General features: G+C 38.8%; 1 protein-coding gene across 2 annotated transcripts in view; it reads right to left on the reverse strand.

Annotated features, from left to right (window-relative positions):
• PTCHD1 (patched domain containing 1) overlaps positions 1 to 12,421 on the reverse strand; it is a 161,508-nt gene that overhangs the window by 49,512 nt on the left and 99,575 nt on the right. The window lies entirely within an intron of this gene.

Below are 12,421 nucleotides of genomic sequence, written 5' to 3' on the forward strand. Positions count from 1 at the left end.
GAACAGGTGTTTCCTCATACACTAGCCCCTGGCATTGAATACACCCCTATGGCTTTAGTGCACTGAATCTGGGCAACTCAGCTATAATGAGCATCTTTTCACTACAAATATGCATCCAATTTACACAAAAAGAACAACTTGAAGCTACAGTACAAGTGAAGTAACATCTATACAGTGTACAATTGAGTCTGAATATGTACATATATGCCTTGCTACGATGCATTGTTTTTGCATGCCAAGTTCCATTGTGCTTCATCTGTGATTTTCTACGTGTTTAAATCTACTTTCTCTGCAATTAAAGTTGCAGACAACTGTCTGTTGTACACTGTGATCAGTGTTTTGCTGTTTCCACAATCCAAATAAGATTCAAAACTTACAGAAAACTCCTCTCCCAGCAGTGCAGATGTCTTGCACAGTTATAGCTGTTCAACTCAGCATTGACCCCAGCGAGAGCAAACAGAGACACAGTCAGTGATACAATCAAATTTACTGAGAGTATGAACTCCAAAATACAGTATAATAACAAATCAAATGGATATCTGTATTGCAGAAATAAGAAAAAAATTATGTACTTTGTTGGATTTAATGCTAAAAATGTTTTTTAATTCAGCATATTCATAAATATATACCAAAGTAAAATAATTCTCAGATTTATTTCCGCAAAACAACCTGTCATATAGTATATTCAATGGAAAATATAAATTAATATATAACATTTACACAGAAAAAAGTAATCTAGGAATAAAGATCTTTTAAATAAAGCAGTTCCATCATCTTTGTTAGATGAATATTTTAGAATTTCTCTCATAAATAATACAAGCACACACCATGTGTGTAACACATTCCCTCAATAACCAGCCAGTGCCTCCAGCGGTCTGCACAAAATGGCCAAATGTCATTATTTTATCAAAATGCCTTTCTATTCTATTACCAGGAATATACAATGTGACATTTTACTAAGCCGCAGCGCATTTAAAATCTGCTGTTACAGTTAATATTAAGTTATTTTCAGTTTGATTTTCAGAAACACATTTTCCAGTATACTGATTTACCTCAAAATAGTTGAGGACTTTTATATTAAACAAGGAACCATTTTTTTCAATGCCAGATGATGGAACTATTACACCAACATGAGTTCCTTACTACCACTCACTATAAATTGATATATAGATGCTGAAAAATATATGTATCACCCAGCTGAAAGATAATAAGACTCATGTAGAATTGTATGAAACACAATATGGAAATGTTTATGCCTGCCTATTATGATTTGGATGAGACCTGGGCCACCATACTAATTATCCAGACGAGGCTTGCTTAAGAAACATAGCAGAGAATCGGGTTGGCCTCCCCCTCTTTCCAGTCAGCATCCTGTCACGGTCTCCCCAGCCAAGCATTCACTGCTGTGTACTGGGCTTCAGTGAGGTCAGAATGGCTGTGAGGAGGAACCTTCACACTGATCATGCTACTGAAAGGCTCATGCCCCCCTTCCTATCTTCAGCAGGCAAAATAATTTTTTACTCAGGCCTGGTTCTCCAAGGCAATGGTGGACATAGAACTTACTGTTCATTTTTTACAGAGGGTGTGGAACAGCCACCCCTGAGCTGGCCTTTATGCCTTGTATCCATAAAATGTCTTGATAGTCCTGACTCCCGCTATTCACTAGTAAATTGTTTCCCTGCGGTATGTCCCTATTTTCACACAGATCCAGTTTTCAACATTAGAATATTACACATACTGTATACGGTAAATAATGATTGGATTGGATGGAACAGTTTAGGGTGATCTTAATTTAACTCTCTAGCTACATTATCTGGCGCTTTGCTGCACCCAAAGGTGGAATGAGATCCCCAAATCACCATTTTAACTTGGTTTAATAAACACCAAAAACACAAGTAATACTATTATAAATATATTTACTATAATAAAAGGTAGTACAGTGATAGTCATTTTGTTATAGTGTTACCATGGAAAATAATATGAATCCATGTTATAGTGTCACAATGGAAAATAATATGAATCCATGTATGCTTTAGGATGAGCTGTCCTTGTGATGACAATATGTAGGCAAGAAGAATAGGAAATATACAGTATGGATGAGTAAGCACAAATGAGTTATTTGATATTAAGGTATTTCTCAGCCATTGGAAAGTCACTCATTGGAGCTAAATCATAAAATCTTAAGATTTTAATGTCTGGGAATTGGACAAGTAACAAAGCTTAACACTAAAGTGGCTTCTGCATGGCTGCTATTGCAAAAAAAAAAAATCATCTATGGCTTATAAACTAAATACTCTTTACCTAGGGGTCTGAATGAAAAAGATAATACTGAGAAGTGCTGCAATAAATAAAAATAAAAATAAAAAAACATTTCGTTCTTAAAGGTCAATCTCCATTGCTTATAACTAGAGATGAGCGACGGGCACTTTCTCGGGTTTTGGTTTTGGATCTGGATCTCCCTTTGTGTTTTGGATCTGGATTGGTTTTTGCAAAACCACCCTTGCGGGTCTTGGTTTTGGTTTTGGATCTGGATTTTTTGGGGGAAAATGAAAAAAATTGCTAAAATAACAGATTTTAGGCCTGTTTTTTCCCCTAAAGTATTATTGAGCTCAACAACATTAATTTCCACTCATTTCTAGTCAATTTTGATCACTTCATATAGTCCGTCACACTGGACACTGGATATAGTCCATCACACTGGACACTGGATATAGTCCGTCACACTAGACACTAGATATATGCCGTTACACTGGACACAGCCCGTTACACTGGACAATGGATACAGCCCGTCACCCTGGACACAGTCCCTGGACAATGGACACAGCCCCTGGACAATGGACACAGCCCCTGGACACTGGACACAGCCCCTGGACAGTGGACACAGCCCCTGGACAGTGGACACAGCCCCCCTACTTCAGTCTTACTTTGTATGCAGATAAAATAAGCTTCATTATATTGACAAAGTAATGAAATTTTGTTTGGGCGATGGTGATTAAGAGATTTCTGCACTTTGTAAACATTTCCATTCCAAAAATGGCAAATAAATTAAATGAATGAACCTATTTTTTATCTAAAGATTGTATTATGGAGAAGATGCACATTTCTAAATACCCTTGAAAATGGTTCCAAAACCACTTGTATAGTGCTTACAACATCTAAAGCCGTGGTTCCCAAACTGTGTGCCGTGGCACCCTCGGGTGATTGGGGGACTTGCAGGGGTGCCCGAGGTAGATGGTTCATTACCAATTCAGATTAATTATAACCACTGTAAAAGAAAAATTGTGAAAAAACAGCAGGAAATCCTGTCCAATACCACATATCTGACCCGAAAGATGAGATATACAAAAATTTAATTGTAAAGATTTTTCAATGAGAACATTTTGGTCTAGGAGTGTCATTGAAAAAATTCTGATACTCAGGTTACCGGGTTACTTTCACTTCTGGTTACCGCTACTCTAATCTTGCAGTTTTCCAGGAGTGATATCAGCCTCCTGTGGCCATGTGACCGAGAGTCAACCTTGGATACAATTCAAATACCGGTGTTTGTTGTTCCCGGAGATGACACAGATGACTTCTGATTCTGGGATAATGGTTCTCTAATCTTGACTGCAAACACACAATCAGGAGATGATTCCAGTTACAATGCCATCCCTCTGTGCTGTGCGAATAAACGTGTCATGAGATGTCCCCAGAAAATGGAGACCCGCTACCTCATTGTTGGTCAAAATGGTGGCAAAAAGTATCAAAGCCAATCAATTCACTCTATTTTGAGAAATCACTTAATGAGCATTTTACTTGTACAAAGTGGGCACAGAGGAGTGAGTATGGGGCATCTTGAGATTGTGTTTCCGACACACACTGCTAGGCTCCCCTCCCCTCAGAGTACATTGTAGAGGATCATAGACATATATACAGTATGTAAAAGTTAATAAACAATTTATAGAGGAAAAAGTAAAGTTATGTGAGATTTACATATCCAGATTCATTTATTTTTAGATAACTACAATATTCCCGTTATTTATGCGCAACATTTCCCCAGTTTTCATATATTGCTTATTCTTGGTATAAGAGAACATTACATTCAGTACTTAAAGTAATGCCAAAAAATACATTGAGATTAATTACATTAGAATTATGTACACTTTCACCTATAACCAGTCACTTCTAATTTCAGTGCATTATTTCTTTTCCTACGTTATTATAGTGAACAGTATGGAGACATCAATTTGCTTTCTAATGGTAGAGAATTGGCTGTAAGGGATTAAAGCAGCATTATAAAATGTCAAAGAATATGTCAATCTTATCCATCAAACCTGTCAAATCTTCACAATTGTTTGTGTTAATTCAGAAAATATATTTAAAAAAAATGTAAATATTATTTTAAACAATGCTAATAATTATTGTGATGCTGTAATAAAGAACATGAACTCTTATTTGCTTTTGAGTATGTAAATTATTTATTTTATATCTACAGTATAAAGCCTAGGACTTTAATGGTGGGGCAGAAATACTGCCTGTGTAGCACATATTACTTTTGGCCAGTGAGAGAAATGATGGGAGGAGAATAAAAAGACTGATTGAAACCTGTTCGCTGCCTACCATAAAGGAAAATGCTGTGAAAAGGGAGTGGGCCCTGACAACATGTGACATCAGCCACCCGCCCCAAGTAGGAATCACCACACCTGCGTGTGCAGGGGAACACCAGCTTTTTTATGGGGATGCCCATAAAACGCTAGCCGTTCCCCTGCTTCCACCCCCTCCTCAAGTGAACAGCTCAGCAAGTGTGAAAATCTGGCCTTCACTCCCAGGGTTGGCATAATTGCGATTGCGAATACCCCGAACATCAGGGATGGGGCCGAATGTGGACCCAAATGAATGGTTCATGAGTTTTATTGGCAGATATACAGATGGAGCGCCCCTTGTTCACAAAATCCCCTCCGCTAGCAAGAGCTGGCAGAGAGGCGCAACACCAGACAAGGATGTGCGAGCATCTCACATGCATGCATGTCCCAGTCTCTCGGCAGCGGGAAGCAGAATCCCTGTCAGTCTCCACTTCAGGGAATCAGGCAGGGGTTAGGAGGGTGTGGGGGGCTGCGGGAAACAATGGGGGGAGTGACAAGGAGGCGTCAGAGGGCGGTGGTGGGCTCCAATGAAATGGGGCATACAAGCATCTCGTGCGTTCAGGCCTCCTTTCGTCTGATGGCGGGTCCTGGAGTTTGGTGATAGAATCGCTAGGACCCTCTAATGAGTGGCGCTCCATCTGTAGCAGAGCTCCTTGTGCTGTTGCTTTGAGCGTGCACAATCCATCATGAGAATACTGTATGGTAACAAAAATAAATGTGAACCCTGAAGCAATATTGGGTACTTCTGTACTTTCACGGTGCCAGCATGGCGCCGCGCGTCAGAGTCCCCTTGCGGGGCTCGCTTCGCTCGCCCACGCTGCGGGCTCGGTGGCTCGCTACGCTCGCCACGCTAATTAAAATCAACTCCATGCCAACATGGATAGTGGAGGTATGAACTATCCATGTTGGCATGGCGTTAACTTAGTTTATTTTACTTAGCTAGTGGCGAGCGTAACCCGGAAGAACGCGCGGCGCCATGCTGGCGCCGTGAAAGTAAAGAAGTACCCAATATTGTTAAAACTACAATAAATATATTGCTGACATATATAATAACATTGTTTAACAAAAGTGAGTGTTTTTTGTTCCTTAATGATTGTAGGTAGGGTTTAGGCATGCAACTTGTTTATAAAGAAGCTAAATCATCTGAATGAGATTTTTCACATCAATATCCTCTCCAGTTTGTGAACATAAAAAGAATAACACAAATAAAGTCTTAAAGTATAGTATTCTTCTATCAATAAACAGAACATTAAGGGGTAGATGTCTTAACCTTATGTTTTACATTTTGTAAGTTTTGGGTCCCGCTTCTCCTGCAATATCATAAAGAGAAGTGGGCACCTTTACCCCATAATATGCCATCCTGCCTTCAGCCGATAGGAAAGCTGTTATGTCCTGCCTCTTTGTATCTCCTTATCAGCACCCACATTACTAATGTTCATGCACCCCCGGTCAGCTGTACTGGGCATGCCCAAGATCTCTCTATTATTGTGAGATCTTTTGCAAAGCCCAGAGCTGGCAGCAGGGATAGCATTGTCCTTGCTGTGGAGAGAGGATAATGTTAGGCTAGGGCTAGAGGACTGGACAGAGTGGCTTATACATCTTACAGACATTAATACATCACCAAAACAGTGAGACAGCCTGAGGATACAGCGGCACCAGAAGGATAAGCTGCATGCTGCCAGTACTGCATGCTAAGCATATAATTAATACATTCCTAGAATCAAAAAAAAAAAAAAACATTTTACAAGAGTTAGCACAGCATACGCACTTAATGCTTTTTCATACATCTACTCCTCAGTGTAGTACAGAACCGATAACGTGTTTTCAATCTATTGATTATTGGGTATATTGTTAGTAACAAGGGAACCAATTTATTCTGTGTGTGCCTATAGCTTACTCTCAGTGAATGCTATAGGTGGGTGCTCGCACCAAGGTACAGTCAGAAATATTTTGCGTTAAAGAAAATCTCTCTTCATACCATTTTTAGTTATATAATTAGAACATATTAAGCTAGAAAAGAAGATTTTATGATGGTAACATTTTGTTTGTTTTTTGTCACAACTGGTCATACTGTATATGGATAAGAAATCTGTATAAAATGTAAATCTTGTTTTTGGACTGTATTCTAGAAGTGCCTTGACATAAAAATCTCAAGTTAAGGTCATTGTAAAGGTGCACAAGCAATGCTTATAAGTCCAAACAAGGGAGTAAAGGGAGTGCAAAGAAATATACTAAAACGTACGAGTTACTTAAAAAATAATACATTTTATCATAGACACTACAGTATTTTTTTTTTATCACATTAAAAGATAGTTATACATTTTTAATGTGTTATGGTACTTCAATATACCTGGATATATCCCATGCTGAAGGTATAAATGTAGTAAAAAATGTTTTACTAGCTTGAAAAGATGCAATATATGTAATACTTTATTCTAACCTAAAATTACTGTCAAAATAGTTCAAATCAAAATATATGGAACAGCCATGGGAACAAATTTTGCACCAAGTAACACCAACCTCTATTGTGTATGTGAGTGTATGAGGAACAAAACATATTGGGTGGCAGATACAGTGTGAGCCTTATTCTCTATGACATGTATAATTTAATTATACTTTTTTATTTGGAATGGGTATGATTCTTTCATTATATATATTTTACATATACCTTAACCCATAGGTTCCCAAACGCGGTCCTCAAGGCATGCCAATGGTCCAGGTATTAAGTATATCCATACTTGGCCACAGGTGACTTAATTAGTAACTCAGTCAGTCTGATTTAACCATCTGTGCTGAGCCATGGATATACCTAAAACCTGGACCGTTGAGGTGCCTTGAGGACCGTGTTTGGGAACCTCTGCCTTAACCCTTTGAGTGCAAACATTGCTGTGAGGGATCCTCAAAATATCTACTAAAAATGCTAGTGTCAATCACAGCAACTGTTCTTGGGTACAATATTTAACTAAACTAGAATTAATTGACTAGACTATTTGTATTTACTTATACTAAAAGAACAGTCTCTGTGAGCAATGTAGGCATTTTTTGTGGACATATTGATGATCTCTCACAGTACCGTTGGCACTCAAAGGGTTAATAGCATTACTCTTGTTTTTTCTGTTTACTAGTTCACTCCACTGATAATATTTCATATTGATATCAATTGCTTGATCAGCGACTGTAGTTCAAATATTTAAAGAAAAAGACTGTTTACTGAAGAATTCAATTCGAAAGTTTACTTATCAAATTATAGTAATCATGTCAAATCTTGGACAGAGAAATAGTTTCACAGATGGTGCCTTTCTGAGTCTAGGAACTAATCTATGTGATTCATTTAGCATTCACGGATTTCCTAAAGACTTTTTTTTGTGGCTTTTGAATAGATGACAGAGGTGCATAGAAATGTATTATTACTTCAAAAGTACATAAACGTACATAAAAATAAAATAATTATAATTAATCTAGTTTCTTCAGCACTACAGCACAACTCTTATGTTTTGTGGTTATAAAATATTGATGCAGAAATACAGTTTTTTACTTATAGAATGGTATGGGATACATATATGGTTATACACCTATGTGTATGCTTCAGTAACTCTAGAACTTTGAGAGGCACATTTTTTTTTTCAAGGTAATCATAACAGTAAGATACAGTAAACATGTTTTTTTCTGATAAGCAAATAAGCCAACATTTTATCTAAAAACAAAGTAAAAAACAGTTTTTATTCTGTAGATGAACAATTTGAAATGTTCATTCTTCTTAAGGAACATTTAAAAAAAAAAAAAGCTTTTTGAATTTACATTTAACATTTTATGGCAAAGATTAAAAGTTCTTGCTAAAAATAAAATGCATAGTCTACTTAATGATTAGTTGTCAAAAATGGAGACATCAAAGATCCCACTGTTAGTGGAAGACCAAGAAGGAATACTAACAGAGGTGGTGATTGATTTAGAAGTCTTTACAAGAGCGAACCTTATTGGATTTTTAGGTTAAAAATGTTCTCACCTTAAGTGAACTAGATAACATATAGAAACCATTCACATAGCCACATAATATATTGTTAATTATAGTTGCTTATTTACTGTCATCTTCTTTACAATTGTTAGTATTATGCCATTATGCACCTTAATTTTCCTATTTATTTCATTTTTATAACTTAATTGCAATTTAAATGATATTCACTTGCCCACAATAATTATTATCTGATTTTATGACACTGCTTAAATACACACCAGTATTTAAATGACCATAAATAGGTAATTAAGTGTTGTCAGCATCATTATATTATGCAATAGATAACAACTATCCTTGTGTAACTATCCTTGTGTATCAACGTATATTCCCCTATAGATTATAAGCTTGCAAGCAGTGCTTCTTGCCTCTATACAGAAGTGTCCCACTACAGCTATGGTCGTATAGCAGCCTGCTAAAGTGGGATTGTGATACGAATACATTGCAGCATTATTTGTTCATACACATGTCACATACTGCAGCTCTCACAGAACTCAATGGGATGTGGGTGCATGCTTCCACTAGCTCTCATTGAAGTGTATGCATAAGAGGAGTAAGTATTTAATAAATGAGTGCATGGTGAGCCCCTGGACTCAGGGGCCAGTGTGCACTGCACATCTTGGACATACAGTATTAAATATATGCCACTGCAAATATAATCTGTCATTTACATTCTGGATTTATAATATGAAAACAGCTAATTCAATCCACACTAAAAAGGAGGATCGTCGCAAGGGAATCCTGAGCCTTTGAAATTACAAGGCACCACAGAACCACTGCTGTCACAGATTTCTGGACACAAAATCCACCAGACACATTGGATGGTTATATACAATATTGCATCAGTCAGCCTCAAATATTCCCCTATTACGGGACTATACATATATGTATGAGATTATTCTCAAGTGATATACAAATGATTCACCAGTACTCAAAATATTTTTATTTTCATATTTATTTTTATTTTTCATATTAAATGTATGTATGTATTTTATATGTTAATTTTTATTAAATAATTATTTTAGAGAACCGTGTAATTATTGAAACAGCAATCGCTGGCACACATCTTTCTTTTTTCTGCCTCAAAACTAGGGTCTGACAAGCCATGTGCCAGCAGCTATTGATTGCGCAACACACAGAATCCATTCTCTTTTTTCTCTATATCCTGCACTGTATCTGACCAACACTGTAATCATATCAGTGCCCAGAAGGAATTAACAGATTGGACACTAAAAATATATATATATTGAAAAAGGCATTAAATTGCTGCAACGTCACCTGCACATAGCAAATATATGTCTCCAGAGGCTTTCGGGGAGTGTTGCAAATGCAAAATGGGGAATGCTACAGTAAGTTATTAACACCTTATTTTCAATTAAACTGACAATTGACCCTCTAGCATGCCTATGCCTGATTTTCTCCAATTGGCTACTCCCCCCCCGTAATTTTCAGATAGCCTCCCTCTCCTTATAACCAACAATGGCAAAAAACTTATACTGATTCATTGGATTGCACCATCAACCCCCTCCATTAGTGAACTCCAAAACAATTTACTTCAATTAGTGCTGTTCGACAGAAGGTCTGATTTGCTTAGAACCAATCTCTCTCCTTGTAAATTCTTTAAGAAATGGGAGGCACTCATAAACTCTCTAGATCATCAACAGAAATCGAGAATCCTATCCACATTCCCAACAAGTTCTTACACCTCTTTATAATATAAGGACTTTGAATCAAACCCAAAATAGATGCCCCTCATACTACTGCGGTTTGACTACAATGAGTTATATCTTATAATATCCAGTTTCGGAATGTACTGTTCTGCCTCTGGAGATGATGCATGTCATCATTTGAGACCCCATTACCTTAACTTAACTAGACCCACAACTGGACCAACTGATGGGACTCTGAACTAGATTATTTGCTTGATCAAGATATAACCTAATCTTCTCTGACCCTAATGTGTTACACTACCCCTCTCCCTCCTTGTCTGTGTCTCTATTCCAATATTCTAAATGTCTTTTTTAATTTACATGTTTACAGATTTCACTTATATCTATTCTGCACTGTTATATCTAATAGTTATTTGAAATATACAAGAACTGTATAACTAGACAACTATAGGTATTAAAATTTCAAGATGTATCCATCAAGTATACAGTGCCGGACAAATGCATTGTACTCATTTATATTCCATGTTCATATTTTATTCATCTTTATCATTTTATGTGATAAACAAACTTCAATAAAAAGATTTAGGTACTTGTTTATTTTGGCGGCGCCCATCGCATCGCATACCATAACGCATGCGATGGTATGCGATGCGACGCGATTTCGGTGGTTAGTGTACGATGGCATACAATTTTCAAATTGTATGCCATTGTACATGGCATACAATGCCATACGATGCGATGCGATTAAACATTGTATAAGCACCCTAATGGGTGCTTATACAATGTTAAGCACCCTAATGGGTGCTTACAATGTTAAATGCACCCCCACGCCACCCCCCACTATAAACGTGAACCCGAAGCGTGGCGAGCGCAGCGAGCCCACGAGGGGCGGCGGTACGCGTCCTACGACCTTTTCATACCCCCACTATCCACGTCGGCGTGGAGTTGAGAATAGATTAGTGTGGCGAGCGCAGCGAGCCACCGAGCCCGAAGCGCAGCGAGCCCCGCGAGGGTACGCGGATACCTGTGAAGCCCGCGAAGGGACGCGTTTACCTGTGAAGGTATCCGCTTCGCTCGCCACACTTCGGGCTCGGTGGCTCGCTGCGCTCGCCACACTAATCTATTCTCAACTCCACGCCGACGTGGATAGTGGGGGTATGAAAAGGTCGTAGGACGCGTACCGCCGCCCCTCGCGGGCTCGCTGCGCTCGCCACGCTTCGGGTTCACGTTTATAGTGGGGGGGTGGCGTGGGGGTGCATTTAACATTGTAAGCACCCATAAGGGTGCTTAAAAGCACCCTTTAGGGTACTTATACAATTTTTCATCGTATAGGGGGTCAAAATCGCGTCGCATCGCATCGCATGCCATCGGGTACATGGCATGCGATGCGATACGATCATCGTACGATGCACAAATCGGGCGCCGCCAAAATATACAAGTACCAAGATTTAAATCAAACGTCAGAATTATCAATGCTGGTGTGGTCTGCATTACTTTTATTGGAAAGTCCTGTGAGTGCCGCCTAAGTACTCCGGTACAACACTACATTTTATATATATATATATATGTATATTAATTTTGGTACTTATTTCCTAGTACGGCGCCCACGATCTAGATTGTATGTGTTGGGCTGATATCTCAAGCATTGCATGCATCTTATGTGTTTGTGCGGCATAAGATGCATGCGATGATGCAATCGACGCAATTGACAAGATTTTTACATTGGAATCAATGTGAAATGGTCCCTGAGACCCAATTTAACATTTATTCCAATGTAAAAAGCCCCCAAAACTCCAATTTTAATTGCTAACCCCCCCTCATGGGTGAAATGGCCCCCTCATTGTTAATGCCACCCCACTATTGACACCAACCCGAAGCGTGGCGAGCGCAGCGAGCCTGCGAGGGGCGGTGGTACGCGTCCTCCGACCTTTTCATACCCCCACTATCCACGTCGGCGTGGAGTTGATTTTATATAGTGTGGCGAGCGCAGCGAGCGGATGCGGAATACATGTGAAGTAGTCTGCGGCCCCATGCGGGGCTCGCTGCGCTCGCCACGCTTCGGACTCGGTGGCTCGCTGCACTTGCCACACTATATAAGATCAACTCCACGCCGACGTGGA

This window comes from Crinia signifera, chromosome 2, assembly GCF_055691185.1.
Source record: "Crinia signifera chromosome 2, ASM5569118v1, whole genome shotgun sequence".
NCBI classification, from domain to species: Eukaryota; Metazoa; Chordata; class Amphibia; order Anura; family Myobatrachidae; genus Crinia; species Crinia signifera.